Here is a 25,520-nt window from a genome sequence, read left to right on the forward strand (position 1 = left end):
AATTTTCGGTACACATCACCAAAAAGTGGCCCTGATTTTGTCAAAATACGAAATATCTGCCGTCTTTCCTCCCGCCGGGAAACAAGTAACAGGGTAGCCCTTGTTTAGAAACAGCCTGAAAATGATATAGTCAGTCAGAAGTGACACGTATCTTTAGAAAAAACTCAATTCAGTGTTCCATTGGTATTTAAATGGCTCTGCGAGTTAGACCAAGGTAATTTTCACGAGCATATCTACGATAAGTCGTGATTACACAATGAAATTCGACCGTTATACCTGTAAGAAAATTGATTAGATTTCTGATGGCGATAACATACTGAGACTATAACGCTACAACGGACATATATTAAATAGTTGCAGCATTTGATAATCCAACAAATTCAGTCTAAGGCACACCTATCGTCGGGCGCGGCTGATTATAATACTTCCTCCGGACCTCACCCTCAGATGAAATATAACAGGCCGATTGTGTTTTAGAATACGCATTTAGCGGTCCCAAAAAACTGGGCATGCCGCAACTTGCGCAAGCTGACAGTACGTTAGGGCGGAAACTGCCCAGCGCCAGGCTTTCACCGCAACGCTAGTGTGTATGGCGAATCCCGCGCGTCGTCCGCTACACAGCATTCCGAGAAGGCACAAACTACAGCCGTCGTTGTCCAAGCAGGGATGTGCGTACTAAAGAAAAGCATTGCTTATGTGGTCGCACTACTAAGAAAGAAAATTGAGCTTCAGTTGTAGTTTTAATGGACTTTCCAGCGTGCAGCCGAAAGTGCCAGTACCCCGCTTTCATAATTAGGACAAATATGTAATTGCCCCCCCCCCCCCCCCCCCCCCGCTTTTGAGAGCGGGCACTGGCACTAACATACTATTGCCGTATTGCCCGCAGAAACCTTGTGGACTATGGCAAATCCCAAGGGCAAGCTGTTAAACTTCGCCACGACAAGGTGGTTATAGATAACGGGAGCTACGTATTTGATCACTCCAATAGGGTCATCCCATTTAAAACATAGCTACCTCACAATGCTTCCGGAAACACGTGTGACCCTTTCTTTACACCAACATTAGAAGCATTCTTCCGAAAAGTGATTCACTCAATACCTTGTTGAAACAACTGGATCTAAACTAATTGCGTTAACTGAGAAATGGCTAAATTATTCCGTTCATGAGTGAACAATTCCGCATTTTCCCCGATTTTGATATTTTTCGGCGAGACCGAGACGGTAGGCGTGGTAGCTAGTGGTGTCATGCTGGTGACCCACCGTAGTCTTAGATTCTCATTAATCGACACAGCTACGCCACTCGAAGCCTTATTTCTTGTTTGCAGAACTTCATATCCACGTGTCATATTCGGCGTATGCTATTGCCCTCCAGACGCTGAAGCTTCCTTCGTTGTTTCGCTACACTAATTACTCTGTTCTGTATAACGTTCACACACCGTGATGCTTCCATCATATTATACGGCAATATTAACTTTCCCTCCATAAACTGGCTTGAATTTCTATCATCTACATCAAGGAATAACGAAGAATGCGAATTTTTGAACTCGTGCCTCACATTTCATCTTACACAGCTAATCTTGGAATCAAAGAGACTTGCTGATAAAAGCGCGCACATACTTGATCTTTTGCTGACGTCACATCCTGATAATGTCTTGTCACTAACAATTTTACCTTAATTGAGCGATCACGCATTATTTCTCTGTTCCATTCATTGCAAGCTATTACACCCTGAAAATGAAAGGAAATTAACACTGTACGATAAAGGAGATTATTCCAGCGTGAATAGAGACTTAGCTGAGTTCTGCGCTTGGTTCCTAGTTGATTTTCTGTGTAGATCAGTTGAAACATACTGGCTAGTGTTTACAAACAAAATGTGTAACCTAATTAATAAATACATACCAACAATTTATGTTACAGAGCGTGTATGCCCCCCTCAATCGGTTCAATAAAAACTGAAAACGTCTGAACAACAAAAAGAAGAGGCGGTTTCGAGGTGCCGAAAATTAAAACAACGCATGTGCTAGCGCACGATACAATGCGATAGAGAAGGCATTTCAGCGCCTTGCAGCGGATGCTAAGCAACGATTCCTTTCTACGACACTACCTACCATGTTGCGGAATAAGCAATTCTGGAAAACAATTAAACCAGGCCACCAGAAAACTGTCTCATTATGCGACCATCATAATAACCCTCTTCCTGAAACAGAAGTCCCTAATGTGCTCAATGACACTTTTTCTTCTGTATTTACCCTCGAACCCAGTGATGAACTGCCCTATTCCCCAGAATTACCCTACTATGCCCGACATATACTATTCAGCCCTTATGGTATCAGCAAACTAACTGACAATCTTAAGTTGTCATCCTCTGCAGGCATCGATGATACTAACTATGAAGGTATTAAAGATACCAAACATTATACAAGCGTCATCCTGTCTCATATTTTCCAACAGTCCTTGTCATTAGCAGTGCTGCCACAGGACTGGAAGGTGGCCAAGATTAACCCAGTTCCAAAAAAAGGTACTACTTAATAACGTTACAGCTATCAACCAATTTTATTAACGAGTGTGCCCTATAAATTAATGGAACACGTCATATATTTGCATATAACCAAGTTTCTAACCTGTGTTGGCTTCTTTCACGCTCAGCAGCATGGATTTAAAAAACCACACGAGGTTCTGTGATCACTTCAATATGCGAAGCCGAAAGAGAGAGAAAAGTTCCGAAACTTCTCAAAAAGAAAATAATAAAGACAAGAGACAAGCGCACGTGGTGCCATAGTTACACAAGTTGTGGCACAATCTAAAGAAATTTTCCAGTAGACATATCATTAATTTGCTTTTCAGTGCCCCGTGCAAACTGTCCTCGACATGTAATTGTATGAAAAAGCGCGAAAGGCCCCTGTGCACCACAAATCATAAATCCCGTTTCACTGAGTGCAGGCGCAACGTTATCTATCAGATACCGCTCAGCTGTGGAAAAACTTATATAGGTCAAACGGGACAGTGTTTCAATGAAACAGCTCGTCAGCACAGCACTAACTTGAAGAATGGCTATGGGAGTCATTTAGCAGGGCACTGTAACAAGTGCCACTGCAGTCCGATATTTGAAAAAACAAAATTCATAGCGAAAGGAGAATGTAAGGGGCAAAGGGAAATAGTAGAGGCTTATCACATTAGAAAGGAAGGAGAAGGACGGAGAAAGATACAGCGCTTTTGGATGAACGACTATGATGTTGGTGATTTGCAGATGTTATTGCGATTGGGTGTGCGCATGCCTGTGCCGAATAAAGTATAAATGGCTGGTGAATTTCAAATAAACTTCCGGTTGGCAGTCAGCGCTTGTTTGCGCTTGTCTGTGGTATGTGTTTTCTTGTCTCCTTGTTTTATTCGCGCTGTTTAACCTCAGTTCTAAATACACACGAGGTAAGGGGTAACATCCATATTGCTTATGGGTTTAACAGTTATTGCAGTGTATGATGATGGACGCTCTTTCGAATGATTATATTATCCACCTTATCTAACCCTTACCACGTGTATATGGTACCAAGGATCTGCCAGTGTCGCGGCGAGCCATCACTCGAGGAAATAATGAAGGAAAAGGAAACGTTAAATGGAACTGGCATTTTCTCCGACTCCAACTCCTTTCACGAGCATATAGCCGAGCTTACTACGAAGCAGTGGCGTAGCAACAGGGGGGGGGCCAGGGGGCCGTGGGCCCCGGGTGCAAGGGGCCAGAGGGGGGGGGGGGGGTATCATATACGTCTGAAGACACCTGGAACTTGTTGATATCCTCGCCCTCCTCGACTACAACCGGGGGGGGGGGGGGGGGGGGGGGGGGGTGACAGAAGACCTATGGGCCCCGGGTGCCAGACGACGTAGCTACGCCACTGCTACGAAGTGAGTCCCTTTCAATGGTCCCTCGATGAGTCAAAACGAAGGAGGTTCGCGACGAGCTATCACTCGAGGAAACAATGAAGCAGAACGAAAAGCTAGGGAGCTGGCGTTTCCTCAGGCCGCAGCTCGCTTCACGCGTATACAGCCCAGCTTACTACGAACTGAGTCCCTTTCAATGGTCCCTGGATGAGTCAAAACGAAGGAGGTGCGCGGCCAGCTGTCGCTCCAGGAAATAATGAAGCAGAACGAAAAGCTATGAAGCTGGCGTTTCCTCAGGCCGCAGCTCGCCTCACACGTATACAGCCCAGCTTACTAGGAACTGAGTCTCTTTCCCAGTTCCAGGATGAGTCGCTATCGCTAAACTACTTAGCTTTGCCGGCTAAACTCCAGCTTTTTGTCTCTCTCTCTCTCTCTCTTTCTTTCTTACTGTGAGTATATTATAGTTTAGACCAGTTCCACTTTCCTTTTCCGGCGAAACTATAGCTATCTCTTGTCTTTTGAACTGCGAGTCCGAGTATAAGCGCTTCTTCGGTGGTGGATGTGTCATCAGGCGTCCCTCAAGGCTCGGTGCTCGGACCTCTACTTTTCTTACTGTATATTAATGATTTGCCACGCGAGATATCATGTAAAATTCGAATGTATGCAGATGACTGCTTATTGTATGACATCATTTCATCTCCCTCTGAGCATGTTCGCCTTAGTGAATCATTCGTCAGATTTTCTAAATGGTGTGAAACATGGCAAATGAATATTAACTTCCGTAAGACTGTCGTTATGTCCTTCTCTAATGAAGCTAACCCGTTCCTTTTCAGCTACGGATTTAATGATAATTTAATTCAACGCGTTTCTGAATATAAATATCTTGGTCTCACGTTCACGACTAACCTGTCCTGGTCAAAGCACATTGATTCCATTACGACTAAAGCTCTACAAAAACTCGGTTATTTACTTCGTACTCTAGTTCTCCGCGCGACACTAAATTACTGTTATATAAAACTATTGTTCGCCCTATACTTGAATATGGTACTATCGTTTGGAATCCCTACAAGCAGTACGAAATAGACAGAGTTGAGGCCATACAAAGGAAAGCCATTAGATTTGTCTACCGACGTTATTACCACCAGTTCTCACCATCGTCAGTCATGTCCTCACTCAACCTGACATCTCTCGCCGAACAGCGACACGTTAATTCTTTAAAATTTTTTCATGGCATTATTCACTCATCTTGTCGCCTCTCCAGTAATGAATATATCACCTTTGCAAAAATTTCTTGTAGTAGGAGACATCACGCGCTTAACACTACACCATTTTTTGCACGCACTAATACTTTTAAGTATAGCTTTTTCCCTAAAACAATTGAAACATGGAATTCGCTACCAGGAACCAAGCGTTCTCTCTCATTAAATGAATTCTTGTCTGTACTCCCTCAACACTGCGCTTAAACTTTCTTTGTTGCCTATCGTATTTCTTTCTTGTATTGTATTATCCACTCCTGCTATAGCCCCAGCAGGGGCTGCAGTATGTGTAAATAAATAAATAAATGCCTAAATAAATAAATAAATAGATAAGCGATAAGTATAAGCACTTTTGACAGTGGGGGAGGTACAGGTGCCCCTCCCTACATTTCTTCTTCCTTTCCACTGATGGTATATAAGTAGAGGTATCGAGAAAGACATCCACATCATCTTTCTGCTTCTGCTGAGGACGATGGAGTGCAGCAACATGTCGGACTGCTTGTCGCAATCGTCGACGCAGACTTTCGAAAGCTCACAAACGGCGTGGACTAACGACCACGTGGAAGAATTAATTAGCTTAGTGCGGTCGCATCCGCACTTGTATGATTTGACGGATGCTGATTACAAGGACCAATTCAAGCGGTCACTCACGTGGGAAGCCATCGGCAAGGAACTTGGCTTCACTGGTAAGCAACGATATCTTAGACAAGTGCATGCCTTTGTACCGTTTCCAGTGATTAATGCAATTTAATTATAACATAAGCACGCGTTCGTGTTCGCCTTGCGCGTATCCTGTGCATGGTAGGCCTTCGCACACGTGCACTTGCACGTGAAGTACACGTGTTCGAAGCCCTGTCATCGAGGTATGGTTGCGCGAAAGGCAAATTGTCACGGAACACTTGCATGATTACTTATTATTACACCGATTGACATGTGCTTTCTTGAAAATTGGCGACGTGCAGAATTGGTTTTCGCAGCCGGCCGACGTAATGATGCCCGGCACAAATCGGGTCACTCGAAATTCGCGCTCTTTCTTTTGCTACTCGAGTATACTCTGTTGTACTCGAGTATACTCATGCCAATGTATGCCAAGTAACCATGCGGCGGCACTGGTTTTTTATTTAGTTATTTTTTGTTTATTTAGTTTTTTTTTTCTTTTGCAGCGTGTTTCGCCGTGCGCACATATTGCACTACACGTACGAAATATAGATTTGAGTTGAAGAAATCACTGTACAAGCTGTGGTTGCTCTTTGTCATTGCAGGTTACACAATTGCAGTTACACAATTGAAGTTGCAGTTACACAATTGAAAAAACTAAAAGTGGCGCGCCAGCAACAAGAACGAAGCCGTGGATATTTTTTGAAATGTTCGAATTTCTAAGGAGCCTTGTGGTTGGTCGCAGGTAAGTCACCCTGTGCGCATGCATTTAGATTTCGTACAATTTCTTAAATATCTTGCGCACCTGGTAAAAATACAATTCCTTTCTGTGCAGGAGGGCTCATTATAATAACATGATTGCGGCTTCCTGTGCTACAAGTGTAGCAGAGGCAACTGCATATGCCAAGGTGACTGCAGAGAGTAAGTGACTGTTGCATGATGTATTTCCTATTACTCACGTTACTCATACTCCTTGCATTTTTGGAGTGGGACCTAACATTCTGTAAAACTGCAATTGTGCTATGCAGGTATCCTCATGTCCATCTCAGGGGAGCACGCAGAGAAGCCATGTAGTGCCCAAGTCATCACTGGCGGTGTGACTGACAACTTACGCCTGCACGAGGGGGGTCACACTCCTGAAGAATTTCCTAATGACCTAATTCGAGACCTAGATGCAGAGTTCGAAGGTGTGAATGAGCAGTTAGAGGATTCCCCGTCTACCTCTCCTGAAACGGCAAGCCAGTGTTTATAAAATATTTTGTAATTAGTTACGGTAACGCCGCATATGATTCGCTAGCATAACTTTTTGAAATCACTTTTCTTTCTACAGGCTGCCTCACAAAGCACAGGTTCGAATAGAAAACGACTGCGGACTGACGGCCAGCGTGCAGACCGTGTGATTCCAGAGAGGACCCCCCCCGTCTGGCAAAAGGCTGCAGAGGGAGTTAACACGAAACTCTGCGGAAGTCCTTATGGCATACTGCGCTTCACAAGTTACCGCTCGAGATAATTTATCTGCATGTCCCCACAAACATGTACATGAACTGTCTAGAAACGAAAGGTTGCTAATAGATTTCGGGTACATGTTTGACAATATACCGAGCGAAAGGCATAATGCCACCATTAGTAAATTTTTTCAAGTTTTAGCTGAGGCTGCAGAGCCCACGAATCCCAGCAGCCTGCAGTAATATGTTAACATAGCAATATTGTGTGGCATATTTAGGAATTCGAAAGACATCCCTTGTTATTGTGACAGCACGGCGCTAGGACGCGATAGCTGCTGTTGGCGATTACTCGGGCTCCCCCGTTCCTCGAATTCCTAATGGTGTCAGTGTTCTGCGGCTTCTCGCCGGGCCACTGCTTGCGCCTGCATCCGAGCAGCCAAAGGCTCGCACCATGCGGTTGCTCGGGTGCGGGTACAGGCTAGTTGCAAACATGTCATGGCCTGGTGAAGCTGTCGAGCCACACCCTTTATGTGTACATAGCGTGTTTCTCTCTCTGCCTTGAGCATGAATGTTCTATGCATGTTTGTAATTATGTTAGTTGTGCTTTCTTTCTTTCTTTGCTTGCTTGCTTGTTTGTGTTTTGCTTTCTTTATGTTGCAGCATCAAGTCAATGGGACCCTGGTGCTGCTGGTCATGGTGCTACTCGGTCAACAGATTCCTTTGCGTATCCTTTGTTTCTACTAGCTTTGAAACTATTGTGTTGGTGCTATATTACTTACGGCGTCCTTGATCAAACGGCTGTAACGCCAGACCATTACAGTGGCACTCTCGGCAGCACCTGCCTGCTAGAGAGCGCGGTCCCCAGGTGGCGGATGGGGGGCCTGCTTTTGCACATACGGCATAAGCAGTGGTGCTCGCACCTCGCCGACCAACAGGCTTTTTCTCCCCCCGATTCTTTTAGGTACTCCAGCCGAGCTTTGGGTTGCAGAGCCAGTGTATGTTGTGGAGCTGAATAAACCTGATGTAGTCTTGTGACCTGTATTTCGTTCTGTTGACTGCAACGCTGCCACTACCATGTGGCTGCTGCAAACCTTGCAAAACGCGACAAATATATGGTTTGCACGCTGCCCAGTACTCCATTGCATGTTTCTATTTAAGCAGCATTGAAAGCATTTGGCAGGAAGGACATCATAGGTGCATCCTTTATTATAAACACCATGCATGAAAATGGGATGCGACCAGCTGCATTGCTGGTAGTTTAACATCTTGTTTTGAGCAACTGACATACTGTTCCTTGACAACTTGCTCTTGTCATTTTACGTGGCATGTAGCGCAGAAATCTTTTGAAAAGATTTAACATGAAAGTAAAGGTGGTAGAGGTCGTAGGAAGGTTACACCTGCCAGTGATTTCACACTTGTCCTTTAAAATTTCGGGGATTTCACGTCTCAAAACCAATGTCTGATTGCAAGACATGCCGTAGTGGAGCCTTCGCGATAATTTTGTCCAAGTTAACTTGTTACTTATAACTTGCTAGCTAACTGCAGCTCTCTCTCTCCATATATATATATGAAGCTGCAGTTAACTAGCAAGTTATAAATCTATTGAGACAAGCCACCACCCGGCTTCAATAGGTATTCACTCATCGTCGCAACGATGACAATGTGGCTATTGCCTTTGAATGATGTCCAGTGTCGCATGCGTCCGCGATCGGTTTGGGAGAGAGAGATAGAGAGCCAAATTGCCAGTAGGGATGTATTATGTGACGTCACTTCCGGCGACAGTGTCGCCTACCGTTAGGCGCGCGCTCATTCGCTGTTTCAGCAAAATTGGACGACGTATGCTGAACAAGCCAATGAGCGCGCGCATGATGGCCATGGCGATAGTATCGCCGAAATGGATGTTAAAAGCATACGTCCCCTAGCTTGGTTCACAACTGTAGAGATCGTCATGGCGACTGCAGGCGGAAATTGCCTTCGTGGCTCAATCGTTGGCGACAGCCAGCTAAAGTTCTTAAACAACACAAGGCTATATTTAGGGCCAACGTGTGCCACTTGCACATTCAGCTTTGGAGGTGCACTTGCATCTCGGCTTGCAGAAAAAATTCATCGACTCCGGCCTGGCCAGGACTTCATGGCTGTCTATGTCGGCAGCAACGACTTGGCGTCGGCTGACGTCGATGAGGAGATAGCCGGTAATATAAAGGTAGGTTAATATTTTCCTTGTCATTTTTATAAATACCTGTGCGTCATAATGTTTACAATAGGCATGCGCATTAGCGCGACTCTAATGAACTGCGTGCATGTCGATCATCAGGTGCGTAGCGCGCGTGTTCATGAATCTATCTACTGAATTGTTACTGATGTATCATAGGTTTTAGAACTGTTTGCATCGGCGTGTAAAGTAAGGCCCCCTGGCGATTTACATCAGGTACGAGCGCGTTGTAACGTGCGACATCGGCAATGCTAGCGGCCAGGCGCTGTCAGCGTGCGCGCATTGTTCGGTGCATAGCGTGTGCAGTACCCCACGCAGCCGCAAATGCTGTGCGCGCGCATCGGCGCAAAGCGCCTTTGAAGCTTTAGCTTAGACCCCAACTCCGACGCGGCCTTTTCGAATACATGTAAAACGCAAAAACGTTTTTCTGAGATGACCCCTGGAACGATTTTAATGAAATTTGTTGCATTTCAGAGAGAAGGTTAAATTCTAGTCACTGTTGGGAGCGGAATTTCGATTTAGGGGCTGAAGTTTGTTAAAGGAATTTTCAAAAATTTCGAAAAATATAGAAGCACTAAGTTTACAAATTGATAGCTCTGCATCAAGAACAGATATCGCGGTTCTGTAAACGGCACCCATAATATCATTCAAAGCGGACAAATTCAATATCTCAATTCGTATCTTACATGAATTCGTTACGTTTTGTACAAGGGTTGTGCAAAATCTGTATTTCCATATTACTGAATTTTTGAGATGCACATATAACGTATCAATTTTGTCCGCTTTAGAGGTACTAATTAGGTGCAATTCACAGAATTGTGATATTTTTTTTTTTGCTGAGTTGCAGAGTTGTAAACATCATAGTTTGTGTTCTGAAAATTTTCCATCTTTGGCAATTTTTCATGAAACATTGACGACCTAAATCAGAAATTTGAAACCAGCAGTCGCTAGATTTCAAGTTTTTCTTTTAAATGCAACAAACTTCGCCAAATTTGGTGCAGTGGTTGCCTAGAAAAAACGAATTCTCCTTTTACATGTAGTTAGATAGGAGCACCCGAGCTAAAGCATCCTCTTAAAAAGTTACGCTATAGTAAGCGCGCATAATCTTCCGCATAAGGAAGCTTCTTTCAACCACTGTGTCCCCGGAGCAGTCCAAGGGGTATCCCCCGCGGCCATGTCGCATCCTTATTGCTGCCATAGCGTGTTCTTCAATTTCAGACCATGCAGCGCGTGTAAAAAAATCGCCTGTGGTAGATATATAACATAATGCTGGTCAATGAGCTAGATAAGTCAGAGGCGGACATTACTTGCACGAGAAATCAAAATACGTAACGTACTAATAAAAAAACACTAATCAAAATTTTAATTAATTACCTCACAGTGCATACTGCAATTTATGAACTGTAGGTGGCGTTAGAAGGATTTTTCAAGATCACACATATTTCGAGATATTCATTCCCAAAGTGTGCGCCACGAATACATGGGCATATCACTTACCTTTTTTGCTCGAATGCATGAAAGGCACTGAGTTAAAAACGTAAATGAAACATTTCTGTGTTTTTCACAAAGTTTCACAGTGCATATCTCAAAACCCGCATTATCTTTATAGGTTGTTCAAAGTTGCAAACTCACCGGCTACAATTTGTAAGTTGCTGTATGTGCCATACTGTATTAAGTAGTGAATTTTGGTTAATAAGTCGCTTAAGTATTTCAATTTGTCATGTAAGCAATGCCCTCTGCTTCCAGTAATGCATCTCGACGATTGCAATGATGCTATCTACCGCAGGCATTTTTTTAAAAACCCTGTGTAATCAAACACGTTAAAAAAACATTGGTTTTGATCGCAGTCATGTGCAATATTGGTGCCGTTATGTTACACACATGCTGTTTTGTATTGTGCAGCACGTCCTGGAATGTGCCTCCAGTATGGCAGGCAAAATATTCTGGTTCATGATACCACCACGACTACACGAGGACGCAGCCTCCAAGAAGACGCGACAGATGGTGAACGCCATCATGAAGCAATATGTCTCAAAGAAGGAAAACATGGTCTGCATCAATTTGGAAGTATGTCAACATGGTTCTTTGTTACATAGATATTGTATTACTAGCGGTGCACGAATATTTCAAATTTCTGATATGGATTTAATAGTCTTTGCTGTTGACATTGGAAATTGCTGAGCATTAGAGATAGCGGTACATTTACTGGAGTTTATAAAGGGAGAGCAATGCAGATAGGCACTGTTTCCCACAAGTGTGCCGTGGGGAACTGCAGTTGTCGCACAGATGCAGCAGTCCCTGAGTGACCAGGAAGGGCAGGTAACATTTGCTCAGTAATTTGTGGGAATTAAATCACTTTTTAGCAGCATATCTAAAATTTCTCGCCTACATTAAGGTGGTGCAACATATTCCTTGCCACCCACCGTGGTTGCTCGGTGGCTATGGTGCTGGGCTTCTGAGCACAAAGTCGCGGAATCGAATCCCGGCCACGGCGGCTGCATTTGAATGGGGGCGAAATGCGAAAACACCCGTGTACTTAGATTTAGGCGCACGTTAAAGAAGCCCAGGTTGTCAAAATTTCTGGAGTCCTCCACTACGGCGTGCCTGATAATCAGAAACTGGTTTTGGCACATAAAACCCCATAATTTAATTTTTAATTTAATATTCCTTGGCTGGTCTCACCAACTACAATTACTGCAAAAAATGACCTCCACATTTAACTAAAAATTCACACACTTTACAGCAAGCGTGGAATAGGTAATTCCAAGACGCCCTTGAGCCAGAAAGTAGCTCTGCCAGTAGAAGCTCTTTCTCAGTCATCGCTTCAGCTACACATACAACTTAATGCATATCACATAATCAGCTTGACAAGCAGTAGCACTGAGCCATAAAACCGAGTATACGAGCAAGGAAATGCTACCTCTGTTAGCAGAGATGTAGAGGTTCTGTTCTGGCTGCCACTACTTTCAATCTGTACTATAAAGGTTGTCCCAGCTAACTTTAGCCAGAGCTTAAAAATATGTGAATGCCACGTAGCTGGACAGAACCTTGGTAATGTTGTTTGCCGTCTCTTGGGGACATTCAAATTACTTTTTAATTCTGCGTAATTAGATAATTAGTCTTAAGTAACCAACTTCTCAAATATTATAAATTGATGAAAAGTGGCAACGGGAAAATTGTAGAGCAACATGAAAAACTCCCGATACAGATTTCTGTTGCTCAATACGTGCTACATGAAAGTTTTTCCGAGTGTGAAAGAAGCCCGCGAATACACTCAAAGTGCCTCAAGCGGCCAGTCATGCGACAGGTTCCCGTGCGTTTGCAGGCTTTTATGTAGCACGTATTGAGCAACAGAAAGTGGTAGTGGAAGTTTTTCATGTCGCTATACAAATTTCTCGTTTACACTTATCACCAATGTATAATATTTGAGAATCAGAAATATTAATAAAGACTAATTATCTAATTACGCATAATGACAAAAACAATTTGAGTCTCTCCAAGATGGCAAACAACATTACCTTGGTTCTGTCCAGCTAGGTGGCATTAGCATATTTTTAAACTCTGGCTAAAGCTAGCTGGGACACCCTGTATACTTTACAGCCTCAACATTTAATACCTAATTTGCAAGTTATGCAAAGTGGGTAAAGGCATGAACACTGTTAATGTCATATTGCTATCTTCCTATGTTTCTCCAGACAGCCTTTTGTATGTAGTATTGAGTAAAGGATATGTTGAATCAAGTAGTGTTACTTTGAGGGGCATCATGCAGTCTTAGTGTCACCTTTCACACGACCACAGTCATACTCTCTGATACCAAACTGTACAGATAGTGCACTTGGCAAGCAACACTTACTCTACCTTTCGCAACATGTGTAGCATTAAAAAAAAAATCAACTGCCTCTGTAAGTGAACATAATGAAGTGACAAGCAAAATTTGGTATTCTCTATACATCTCTTCAGCTGGGTTTGTATTATTAAAACAAACAAAAAAACCCTAGTGCTTACAGCGGAAATACAATTTCAGTGGCTACTGCCATCACATTCCACCTAGTATTTAACCCAGTGACTTGCAAAAATTGGCCCTGTGTGCAGTGGTGCTGCAAGCGAAGCAGTTCCTGCGGACACAATTTAAAACTTGTTTTGAAATGGCGATGAAGCAGTGTTGATGACCGTTTGCTATATACAAAGAAATTGCATCAATTTTCTCCTGGACACCGTAATGTAGTAGTCATTGCTTTTCTTTTTGTTTTGCTTCTATGGGTTAGTCATTGTCAAAGCAGAATGTTGCTTTCATACTTTATTTGTCTGGTTGTTTCATAAAGAAATGTGCAAATGTAAACATATGCAGCACAACTGTAATGTTACACTTAACAGAGGATGACGTTACAGCATGTTTATAACTTCTGCAAATTTAACAATACAAATTTTTTTAAGATTATGAGTCCAGGTACAGCTGGCCAACAAGGGAAGCCTCAGCCTGGTGCTGACAAGCTCCCAAGGAAACCTGTGTTTGTCAGCATTTCCCTGACAAAGTCAGGAACCATCAGTGTTACACTGGCTCCAGCGAAAGCCTTTTCTTATACACTTAATATTGGTCAGCTCAAGTCAGCATTTCTCCATGATCTATTTTGCTTGCTAGGATTAACTTCACAGGGTTCACCTGCAAATGAAATGCTAATAAGTATTGTTCACTATTGCAGGACAGGTTCCTTGGCAGAAGAAAGACTGGGAAGCAGAACCACTATGGGGCAGATGGCTACCATGTCTCGAGGGGACTTGGAATAAAGGCCCTGGCCAGATCATTGAGCCTGGCCGTCAGGGCTGCATTCCGGGATGAGTGGCAGCCAGTTGACAGGGGGGTTGTGCCACAGCTATGGAAGGTATTGCACTGTACAGCCTGCAAGGCCAACGGGCATTACAGTGGCAGCTGCAAAACCTTCCTGAGCGAAGCACAGCCCGTTTTAATGCAGTGAAAGGTTTAGCTCAGGCATAAATTCTTCATAAAAGCAGGCACTAGACTGATTTCAACACCGTATGTCGAATTTGAGACAAAAAGAAATGTTAAATTATGGAATTTGAAACAAAAATCAAAATTAAATTATTGTTTTTACGTGCCAAAACCTCGATCTGAATATGAGGCATGCCTTAGTGGGAGACTCCGGATTAATTTTCATCGCCTTGGGTTCTTTAATATGCACGTAAACCTAAGTACATGGGTATCTAACTACACATTTTGCCCCCATTGAAATGCGGCCACCATGGCCGGGATTTGCTCTCTCGACCAGCCATAAGCAGCCATGGCAGGTTGACACTAAAAGTTAAATGCTAGTGATTGTAACAAGCAGGATTTCGATTTACATCTTGCATATTTTACAAAGAGTGCCGGAAAAGTTGTGAAAAATTTACAAATTGCTACCAAACAAAAAGATATTGCAGTTCTCTAAGCTCCATCCATTAGTACACCAAAATCTACAAATTTGATATATGAATGTGCCAGTTAAGTGCAACTGCTGTAACAGATATGGGGGGATTTTTCAAAATTCTTACTCACAGATTAGTAGTATAGTTCAGAGCAGTGTATTTAACATCAATGCTTCGTTTGCTTTAGGCATACTTTGTATAATTGTGACATCACTTTTATTGCAGAGTTAGAGCTGTAAGCATGATAAATTTTTTCTAGAACTACAGATGAAACATAAAAACCGCTTCCGAAAGCCAGTCTAGTTATGTTTTTTTTTTTAATGTGAAAAATCCCTTCGAAGTTCGTGCAGTGATTGCTGACAGAAACTAGTGCACTGTTTCTATGTGCTTACACAAGCCCCTGAGCTAAACCTTTCTCAAAGGCCAACCTCTCGTGCATTACCAAGGGTCTCAGAATTTCTTTTTGCCACTTTCACTGTCATTTTAGGAAATGGCGTGTTGCTGTGGTCACTTAGTAATTCTGCATTAGCCGTTCTTGTAATATTTTTCATTTATTGCTTACTGTATTAGGCAAGACAATTATTTTTGTATGTGCCTTTTATTGTGTACTTGCTTAGGATAGTACTGAAGATGATGCACTTCATTGTATTTGTGGGTGGCGGAAGACGAGATGTCTGGTCAGGATAGGCCAGTGAAATGTGCAGTGGTGGTGTTTTCTCTGTACTAGTGGAAACTGCCCATGGCAAGAGTTCGGCCAAGAATTTGTCCCAAGTGTTCATCAGCACTGCGGTGTACCTTACATCTTCGTTTTTGTCATATTTTCAAAGGCTGTGCTGTTACAAAATGTTCTTATTGTGCTCTTATATGCAAGGCAACATAGCATTACATTTTACGTGGACTGAAAAACTCTAACAATGGGGATTAGAAAGCACATTTCTATGCTGTATTTTTCTGTTTCATTTTATGTGTAGGTGCTCTTTATTCGTTCACCAAGAACATTGCCCAGCTGACTGCCAGGCCAACCAATTACTGTGTGCTTCAGACGGCACAAACTGTATGCCATGTATGAGAAACTCAGTATGAGCATGTGTGTCACAATAGCTAATGGAGACGTGCACAACAGTTTTCAGTGTATGCTCCAAGAAATGTTTTATTTCATTCTTTTAAGGCTGTGCAAGCATAGCACCAGTTGTATTGAATTTGTATTCCCCCCGCCCCATTTTTTGTTGACTGCTTGTTGACGTACAAAATTTGCGTCTTACAATGTCATGTACCTCACTACATCAATGCCTTATGGGCATTAGCTGTACAATGAATAAAGACATACCATAACTGGCAAGCATACCAAATGCATTTTTTTCAAGGCTAATTTGCGATTTCGACAGTAAATGATTTCACCACTTGCAAGGTCGATCCAAATAGGCCACCAAGCTTCGGGGAAAAAGCGGTTCAGAACAAATTGTCACCGACATCAGCAAGGGTGGTTACAGGAGTAGCGATTGAAGTGCAAATATGCGAGGAGGGAACAAGCATTGGAAAACGAAAAAGCGTTTTTTAAATTAAAGCGAGACAGACTCATACAACGAAAGTAAAATGCCTAATAAATTTTATATGAGTGACAAGAAACGATAACTATTTTTTTATTATAAATAAGTACCCTTTTTTAGCGCCCATCACAAGAGGAGGCACTGACGCCGCTAGCACTTGCAATGCAATGCAGCTCTTGAAGTGTGCAGAAAGGCGCACGTGTTAAGTTCACCTGTTGCAATATGCACCCCTGACTTGCTCTATTGTGCTTGTCGGCGTTTGTCTGAATTTGGTGATGCGGGTAGCTTCACCGTATCTTAACCTGTTCAGTCGCAAATAGCGAGTTGTGATCGTCACACAATTGTTTAGTTGTTTTCGTGCAACTGCGCTGGCAGACGGGCTTGGCGTCTGACAATAGGACCAGCACTCTACATCTAAAGTTTTCGTCGGTCTCCAAAGAAAGTATGTTCTGTGCAGGGGTTTGATTTCGACACCCACAGGGCTGGCCTTTTCCTGTGTTGCATTCCACAATGAATGCTTGAAATGCGACACCCATCAAGTCGAATGGCGGGGCATCTGAATATACAGTTCTAATGGCAATCCACCAAAACAAATTTTTTGTCGAGAACAAAATGACATCATGTATGTTTTTAATGTATGTGGCATTACATTATTGTTTTTTTCCCGGCGAAATGTACCTTTCTCACACAGATGGTGCTACGTCCCATGAGCTTCTGACGAACCGCCATGTTTTGAATGTATAGGCTTCTATGTAATCTTTGCTACCAAGGATACCTACCTTGGTGATGCTATCGCCAAGGTAGGTATCCGAAAGTGATTGTCCCAGAATACGCCCCTACTGGCGTGATGACTATCTCTCTCCCAAACCGATAGGGAACACATGCAACACCGGACACGATTCAAAGGGAATAGCCACACTGTCATTGTCGTGATGATGAGTGAATACATCATGAAACCAGGTGGTGGCTTGTCCCAATAGTTATAACTTGCTAGTTAACTGCAACTTTACATATATACACACACACACATATGCAGCACGTAGACGATGCTCTCTGGGTGTACTTAGGTCATTACATTACCTTAGGTGGACAAATTATCGCGAAGCCTCCACTACGGCATGTCTTATAATCAGACATTGGTTTTGAGACGTGAAATCCCCGAAATTAAAGGACAAGTGTGAAATCACTGGCAGGTGTAACCTTCCTACAACCTCTACCACCTTTACTTTGATGTTAAATCTTTTCAAAAGATTTCTGCGCTACATGCCACGTAAAATAACAAGAGCAAGTTGTCAAGGAACAGTATGTCAGTTGCTCAAAACAAGATGTTAAACTACCAGCAATGCAGCTGGTCGCATCCCATTTTCATGCATGGTGTTTATAATAAAGGATGCACCTATGCTGTCCTTCCTGCCAAATGCTTTCAATGCTGCTTAACTACTACTAATCTCTGCAGTCTACATGCAAAACATTGCACGCAACGCATTCAATAGCATTCTTGGCATAGCACTGCTTGGTACTAGCATGTGCATTTCAGAGCAACTGTGCCGTGATGCGATCAGAAAGGCCCCTTACATTTTACGGTGCCAACAGTACTGGTATGCATTCAGGACATGCAGTAATTTATTTCAGCATAAAACAAATGGGCTGATAACACATTTGTGTTACCAGTTGCCGGAAGATTAAGAAAAGCAACACCATTGTGCTATGGTATACCTGTAAAAAAAAAAAGTCCACCCAAAGTACTCTCCATTCATAATTTTATGTCTCTGTATGGTGCGTACCTTAGACACAAGGCGTGAATGTAGCGTAAATAATTATTAATGGAAACTGCCTCATCTCCTTCCTCCCTACAGCCTCTGGACTCGCACCTTAGTAGAAAGCGAAGCTCTGCAGTTTATGCCATGCTTCCGAGGGGAGTCACGGATAATTACAGCTGTCAAGCGGCTAATGTGGCGACAACAGGAAGCTCCAGAGGGTATTGTGCACATTCGACGCGGTGGGTTGAAAAATAGTTTCTAGTGTCCTCTTTCCTCTCTGACTCGCTCCTGTCATGCATGATCCCCCCCCCCCCCCCGCCGCGGTGCGCCTGACAGCAGCAGCCACAGCAGTGGGAAAATTGAAGCAAGAGGCAAAGAAAGCTAAGCTTCGCTTTATTAATTGGCGGCAAGATTTTGGAACAAGTGGGCCGAGATGCGGGCAGCTAAGTTGCAGCAAAGTATGCACCATTCATCCAGAGATAGAGATGCCCTAAAATACAAACTGCATCTGCGATTTGCAGTTTTCCGTGTGCCAAGCAATGTTGAATGCAAATGCACGCACTCATGGTCAGCACCATTTGCTGTCAACTGCTGGCATTAAACAGAAACATGCAATGGAGTACTGGGCAGCGTGCAAACCATATATTTGTTTTGCAAGGTTTGCAGCAGCCACATGGTAGTGGCAGCGTTGCAGTCAACAAAGCGAAATACAGGTCGCAAGACTACATCAGGTTTATTCAGCTCCAATAACAAGGGACGTCTTTCGAATTCCCAACCAAGGCCATTAGGAATTCGAGGAACGGGGGAACCCGAGTAATCGCCAACAGCAGCTATCGCGTCCTAGCGCCGTGCTGTCACAATAACAAGGGACGTCTTTCGAATTCCCAACCAAGGCCATTAGGAATTCGAGGAACGGGGGAACCCGAGTAATCGCCAACAGCAGCTATCGCGTCCTAGCGCCGTGCTGTCACAATAACAAGGGACGTCTTTCCAATTCCCAACCAAGGCCATTAGAAATTCGAGGAACGGGGGAACCCGAGTAATCGCCAACACCAGCTATCGCGTCCTAGCGCCGTGCTGTCACAATAACAAGGGACGTCTTTCCAATTCCCAACCAACGCCATTAGGAATTCGAGGAACGGGGGAACCCGAGTAATCGCCAACAGCAGCTATCGCGTCCTAGCGCCGTGCTGTCACAATAACAAGGGACGTCTTTCGAATTCCCAACCAAGGCCATTAGGAATTCGAGGAACGGGGGAGCCCGAGTAATCGCCAACAGCAGCTATCGCGTCCTAGCGCCGTGCCGTCACAATAACAAGGGATGTCTTTCGAATTCCCAACCAGGGCACTGACACACACACAAGAGAAATGTGCTGTACTAGAAGAGAAAATTGGACGAGTTGGTAGTAATTCATGTTTTGGAATGTAACGGTGCTAAACAGACAAGGACGAAGGAAAACACTGGCACTGACTCACAACTGAAGTTTATATTGAGGAAAGTGACATTAATATACACCGGCCAACATGTCAATAACTAAACTAAGTGACTGTACATGTACATTAGGAGCCATCCTGGTGACTTGTTAAAACACGTGCAAAACATCAGTGCAGCATAACAAACACATAAAGCCAATAGACCACTTCTTTGTCAAACTTAACAGTAACCTACCGTGAAACACTTTCTATCAAATATCTCAATTCTTTTGTTCTAAGAGTGACATACAGCTTACTATTGCACCTTTCCCCTTCCCTATGAATATGAAAAGCTTCCATGATCTCCCTTGCGTTTAGATTTTTATGCCTGAACAAAGAGTTTTTGCCGCTAACACTCTGCACAAACTCTCTACAATGCAAAGGAAAGTGCAGAGCCTCTGTACCTTTTAATGACAAGTGCTCGTTTAATCTAATGTTCACGCAGCAGCCGGTCTGGCTCTCATAAACCTTCCCGCATGACAGAGGTAACATGTGCACAACTGAAGATCTACACATAATGTACATCTTTTAACCTCTCGCAACAGGAACTGAATTCTTTGCCATGGCCCAATAATTTTTTGTCCAACCATGAACAAATTCTAGCAAATTTCTTGGACGTGGAAATGACTACATGCACGCTAGAATAAATGCTTCGCCTGTGAATTCTGTTCTTCAATTTTTGGAGAGGAACAAGCTCAGAATGTGTGTGTCGGATAAGGGAGGAATGTTTGCAGTAATGCCGGAAGGTGTTTTGGGAAAATTCTGAAAAGGCAGTTTTAAAGAAATTTTGAAGAATTTTAACCATCAAAGGTTAAGCAGCAGGCCCTTGCGATGCTACAGGATAGAAATCTGGAAGGCCTGACGTCTCGAGTCAAGAAGACTGATGGTTTAAAACTGCGGGTATTTTTTTTTTTTTTTTCAGTTAATACCCATAAACCAGATCTTCCATTCCGGGCCACAAATAAGGGGTATTTGCAAAAACAGCTGGAGGCTCTTAACATTGTTGGCCCTGTTTATGTTAGGAGCTCGGATAACCTGGCCAAGTTTCTCAAGACAGAATCCTGGATCATGTTCGGTTTTAGTATTGACATTAAAGATATGTTTTATTCACTACTGCACAATCAACTTATGAAGAGTGTCAGGTCTTGTGTGGTTAATCCTAATGACGAAGCCAGGTTTGTTGGGGAATTGCAAAAAAAAAATTTAATTATGGGGTTTTACATGCCAAAACCACTTTCCGATTATGAGGCACGCCGTAGTGGGGGACTCCGCAAATTTGGACCACCTGGGGTTCTTTAACATTCACGTAAATCTAAGTACACGGGTGTTTTTGCATTTCGCCCCCATCGAAATGCGGCGTGGCCGGGATTCGATCTTGTGACGGGGAATTGCAGAACATCTGTGGAAAGTTGTTTAGGATTGTCATTTTATATACGCTCTATGTATGCTGAATGGAAAGGGAGCACGCTGTTAATAGAAGTCTGGAATTTGTATAGGGTCGAGGGTGGCCCCAGCCTTAAGCCATATTTTCCTTAGTTGAGTTGATAATTTAGGAAGTTTGGCCCCTAATGTTTTTAGGTACGTTGATTTCTTCATCATCGCAGAATTAATCAAAATAGTAAAGTAACTGGTATCTTAAAATATTTTTTCAGGAACGCTGTGAAGGTTTAAAATTTACTTTTGAGTTGCCTCCCAAAGATGAGCTACAATTCCTGGATATTAGAACAAGGTTTTGGGAGGACCATCTGTGTTGGATATATAAGCCTCGTTTGGCAAAGGCACTTTTAAATTTTGCTTCAGGACACTCTAATATAGCAAAAACCGGTATTGTTTACGCAGCGCTGCGTGCGATGTTACAGAAGACATGTGAGCATTCGTTGACGGAGAGTTTCCTTGGCCAGATTCAGGAATTACAGAACGCTGGTTATTCTGAAAGGGAAATATTGAGGGCCTGTCATAATCTTATTATGTGGGTAAAGGGTACTGATAAGGTAAAGAAAAATCAAAGGATTCTGTGCGCAATGAAGAAAGACTGGTGGTGGTGCCATATTTGCACAAGTTTTCGCATTGCTTGAAGAATGTGGCTAGTAGCTATGGGGTGCGTGTGGTCATGTCTGCGCCCAAGAAATTTGCTAGGATTTTGTTCGCGGTTGCAAAGAAAATTATTGGGCCATGGCAAGGAATGCAGCTTCTGTTGCAAGAAGTTAAAAAAATAGATACGTTACATGTAGATCTTTCGTTGTGTACAGGTTGCCTCTGTCATGCGGGAAGGTTTATGTAGGCCAGACCAGCCGCTGCGTGAACATTAGATTGAATGTGCACGTGTCGTTGAAAGGTACAAGGGCTTTGCAATTGCCTTTACCTTGTAGAGAGTGTGGGTGCCAAGTGTTAGCGGAAAAAAACTCTGTTCAGGCGTAAATACCGAAGCACAAGGGAGACTATGGAAGCTTTTCATATTGATAGGGAATGGGAAAGGTACATTAGTAAGCCGCCTGTCACTCTTAGTAAAAAAGAATTGAGATATTTGAAAGAAAGTGTTTCACGAAAGATTGCTATTAAGTTTGATAGGGAAATCATCTATTGGCTTTATGTGTTTTTTATGATATGACACGCTGATTTCTTTCCACATGTGTTTCGACAAGTGACCAGGATGGCTCCTAATGCGCATGTACAGTCACTTAGTTGTTGACATGTTGGCCTGTGTATATAAATGTAACTTTCCCCAAAATAGACTTCAGCTGCGAGTCAGCGCCAGTTTCATATTCTTGTTTTCCTTTTCTGTTTAGCGCTGTTAATTTCCTAAACATGAAATGCGCTGTGTACACAGCAGAGGTGTGGCTCGACAGCTTCACCAGGCATGCTGATGCAAGCAGTGGCTTGATGACAGGCCGCGAAACACAGGCACAATATGCTGCGCAAGGTAGCAAAATCCAAAAAGTACCGAACGGCATCAATTTTGGCTTTGCATCACGCTACATATGGGCCTCCGAAAACAACATGACAATAACTGAATTGTACCAGGCAACGCATTCCTGTGCCAAGGCAACCAGAAAGTGCTGGAAGGCTTCCCCTCCATTGTTCTTGGAGTGTTATTTGGGGACAAGTAAATTTCGAAGATTTTACTAATACAAACGAACAGCTCGAACGCCATAAGGACCACTTGAGTATTAGCAATTGGAAGCACAGTGGGAAGGCTGCACACTTTCACAAGCCTACATGCAGCACCTTCTCTTGCCATGGCACACGCCCCTCAGAAGACTGAAAGCACGCTTTGAAGGCTTCTCGCACTGCCTTCACTCGGGCACTGTGATTGTGACTCCCAGAAAATTGGATGTTCTTGGGCGGACCTCCAGTAGACGGAGCATCTGATCTCCATCTGCCAGGAATTAACTGACCGCTCGGACCAATTCTATCGACATCGCTGTCGGAACAGTACTTAAAGCTATCAGAGCCTTCCAAATCAAGAGTCCTAAGGTAGTTGTGTAGAAGTACTGTAGCCCACACAATGTGATCTACAGTTTCTACAGCCGCTCGGATATCTTGACGGAGGATTCTCCACCTGTTTGCAAGAATGCCAAAGGTGTTTTCGATGGTGCGCCTAGCTCGACTCAACCAGTAGTTAAATACCCTGCGCTCAGCATCAAGGCTGGAACCAGGGAACGGCCGCATGAGGTTTTTCATTAAAGGAAATGCCTCATCACCAACAAACACGTGGGGCAAGTTCACTGAAGAACCTGGTACCTTGCTTTCTGGGGGAATGTTGAGTAGCCCGGCTTTCAGTTTGATTCCTAGTTGGCATTCACTAAATAGGCCTGCATCCCCACGCGATCTACACTCGCCAATGTCCACCATCGTAAAGCGATACCTAGCATCACACACAGCAGGGAGGATTATGCTAAAACGTCCTTTGTAGTTATGAAAAATGGAACCTGAGTGCGCTGGAGCTTCTATGTAAACATGCTTTCCATCAACTGCACCAATGCAATTTGGGAATTGCCACAAGGCCTCAAAATCCATGGCTATCTCCTTCCATTGGGCTGTAGTTGGCATGGCTAGAAACATAGGTTCCAGAACCTGGCGTAAGGCCTGGCAGGTTTGCCTAATTACTAGGGTGGCTGTGGCGTCAGAGATGCGGTATGATTTAGCGATGATCGACATGGTGGAGCCATGAGCAAGGTACCTGTAAATGGCAGAAGCGAGAAATATGCAGAAGACTGTAAAGCAAGCACTAAACTGCACACCATTTGCAATTACAAGAAGCAACTAAAGCTGTTACCCTGTAGCCACAGAAAGTGAAGACCACAGCATTCAAGGAATGCCACAAGAGAAAAGCATGGAAAAGCTAAAATTTCTTGTCATAATTTTGCAATTATTTGAAAAGTCTTTCTTGATAGCATTAGCATAGCTAACTAAATATACCTGCAAAGCAGAGTGCAGGCAAGATGTTTCCAATGGAACTTTTTATTTGCTCATATTCTTGAGAGACCAACTGCTCCAGAAAGGTGTTGATACGAGGATTGATGGCCAGACTAGGAATTGCAAAGCTTTCCAAGAAGCCAGTATTGGTTTGCATGCTTTGTACTACTTTTCGGTGAAGGAAAGGTATTCCTGTACTGAAGCTTGCTCCACCTTTCAGAATCCCTCCGAAACTCATTTCACTGATTTGCTTATGCTTTGCTGCCAACTTGGACAAAACTTTAGAATGAAATTCTGATATTATATTTCCACTCATTGTGATGGACATGTTAATTAAGAAATGTTATTTTATAATTGAATTTTACAATGAAAAAAAAAATCACTTCCAGTACGTTAGCTACACATTGTATATTCCAGAGCAATTTTTTTTTTACAGTGAAGCGGTTTATGCTTAGGGTTTCATGCATTTTTGTTTGGTTCTATGAGTGCAAAAACCATAGGCCAATTTCGAGATAGTGCAATGCCGGGACGACCGACAGCGGAGGTAAAGCAGGCTTCAAGCACTTCGCCAACTTGCAAAAATAAGTTTAATATCTTGGGTCCAAGTAGAACCCCTGTCAGATATTAAGCTCATAAGAACACATACACTTTGACCTGCATTGGCCATGTGTACGTTTGAATTGCCCTCTTTTTGTCGACGTTTCAAGCGCTTGCGTATCTACTTTCTTTTCCTTACCCTCTCCCGTGGTGCTAGTGCCATCGAAACGTAATGTGCGTCTAGTTTCCATCAGACCCTCGGGGCAGCAGTTCACGAAAAATGAGTTCGTACTTTTCTTCAAAATTTCGTGTCAATGCTGTGTCGTGTACTAAACAACTCTGCTCGGCACCAACCTTCACAGAATGGAATGGTTCATGACTTTTTTGTTTTCGGGACGTTGCAATAGCAAAGGTTTTCATAACTCGCTAACCAGTGTCCTTGGTTTTTTAGAGTGTGATCCACGGCTACTTCAACCCTAAACAATTAATAGACAAGGCAAATGCTGTAAAGCTCCATGACAAGCTGGTTCAGGACAATTATTATCTGACCGTAAAATTGTCCACTTTGTAGTGACTAGGGGGTGTGCAAACAGTAGTTGGCGAGAGTGAACAGAACGCAGATTATATTAGTGGCAGAAGTGAACAGAATCAAATACTTTTGAGTAGTTTTTGACCAATTAACAACTGTGACGACAAAACTAAGTTCACATCCTAGTGCCAATAATGTCGGTGAGCGTCTCTTACATTACACGTTGAAGCCTTGGCTATAAACAGTACAAATGGAGCACTTGAACAAATTAGTAGTTCACATACGTAAAACTTTGCCGAGCACAGCTGATATTTAATTAAATAAGTGTTCGAAAAATATTCATATTTACAAATAGTGAGTATTCTATGTGAACACCGAATTGAATACAATATTCA

At 43.2% G+C, this 25,520-nt stretch overlaps 1 pseudogene; it reads right to left on the bottom strand.

Moving 5' to 3' along the window:
* Window positions 1-24,550: 24,550 nt before the first annotated feature.
* On the bottom strand, window positions 24,551-24,730 carry LOC126516966 (U2 spliceosomal RNA; annotated as a pseudogene).
* Between the last annotated feature and the right edge of the window lie 790 nt (window positions 24,731-25,520).

Source organism: Dermacentor andersoni, chromosome 1 (genome assembly GCF_023375885.2).
Source record: "Dermacentor andersoni chromosome 1, qqDerAnde1_hic_scaffold, whole genome shotgun sequence".
Taxonomy (NCBI): Eukaryota; Metazoa; Arthropoda; class Arachnida; order Ixodida; family Ixodidae; genus Dermacentor; species Dermacentor andersoni.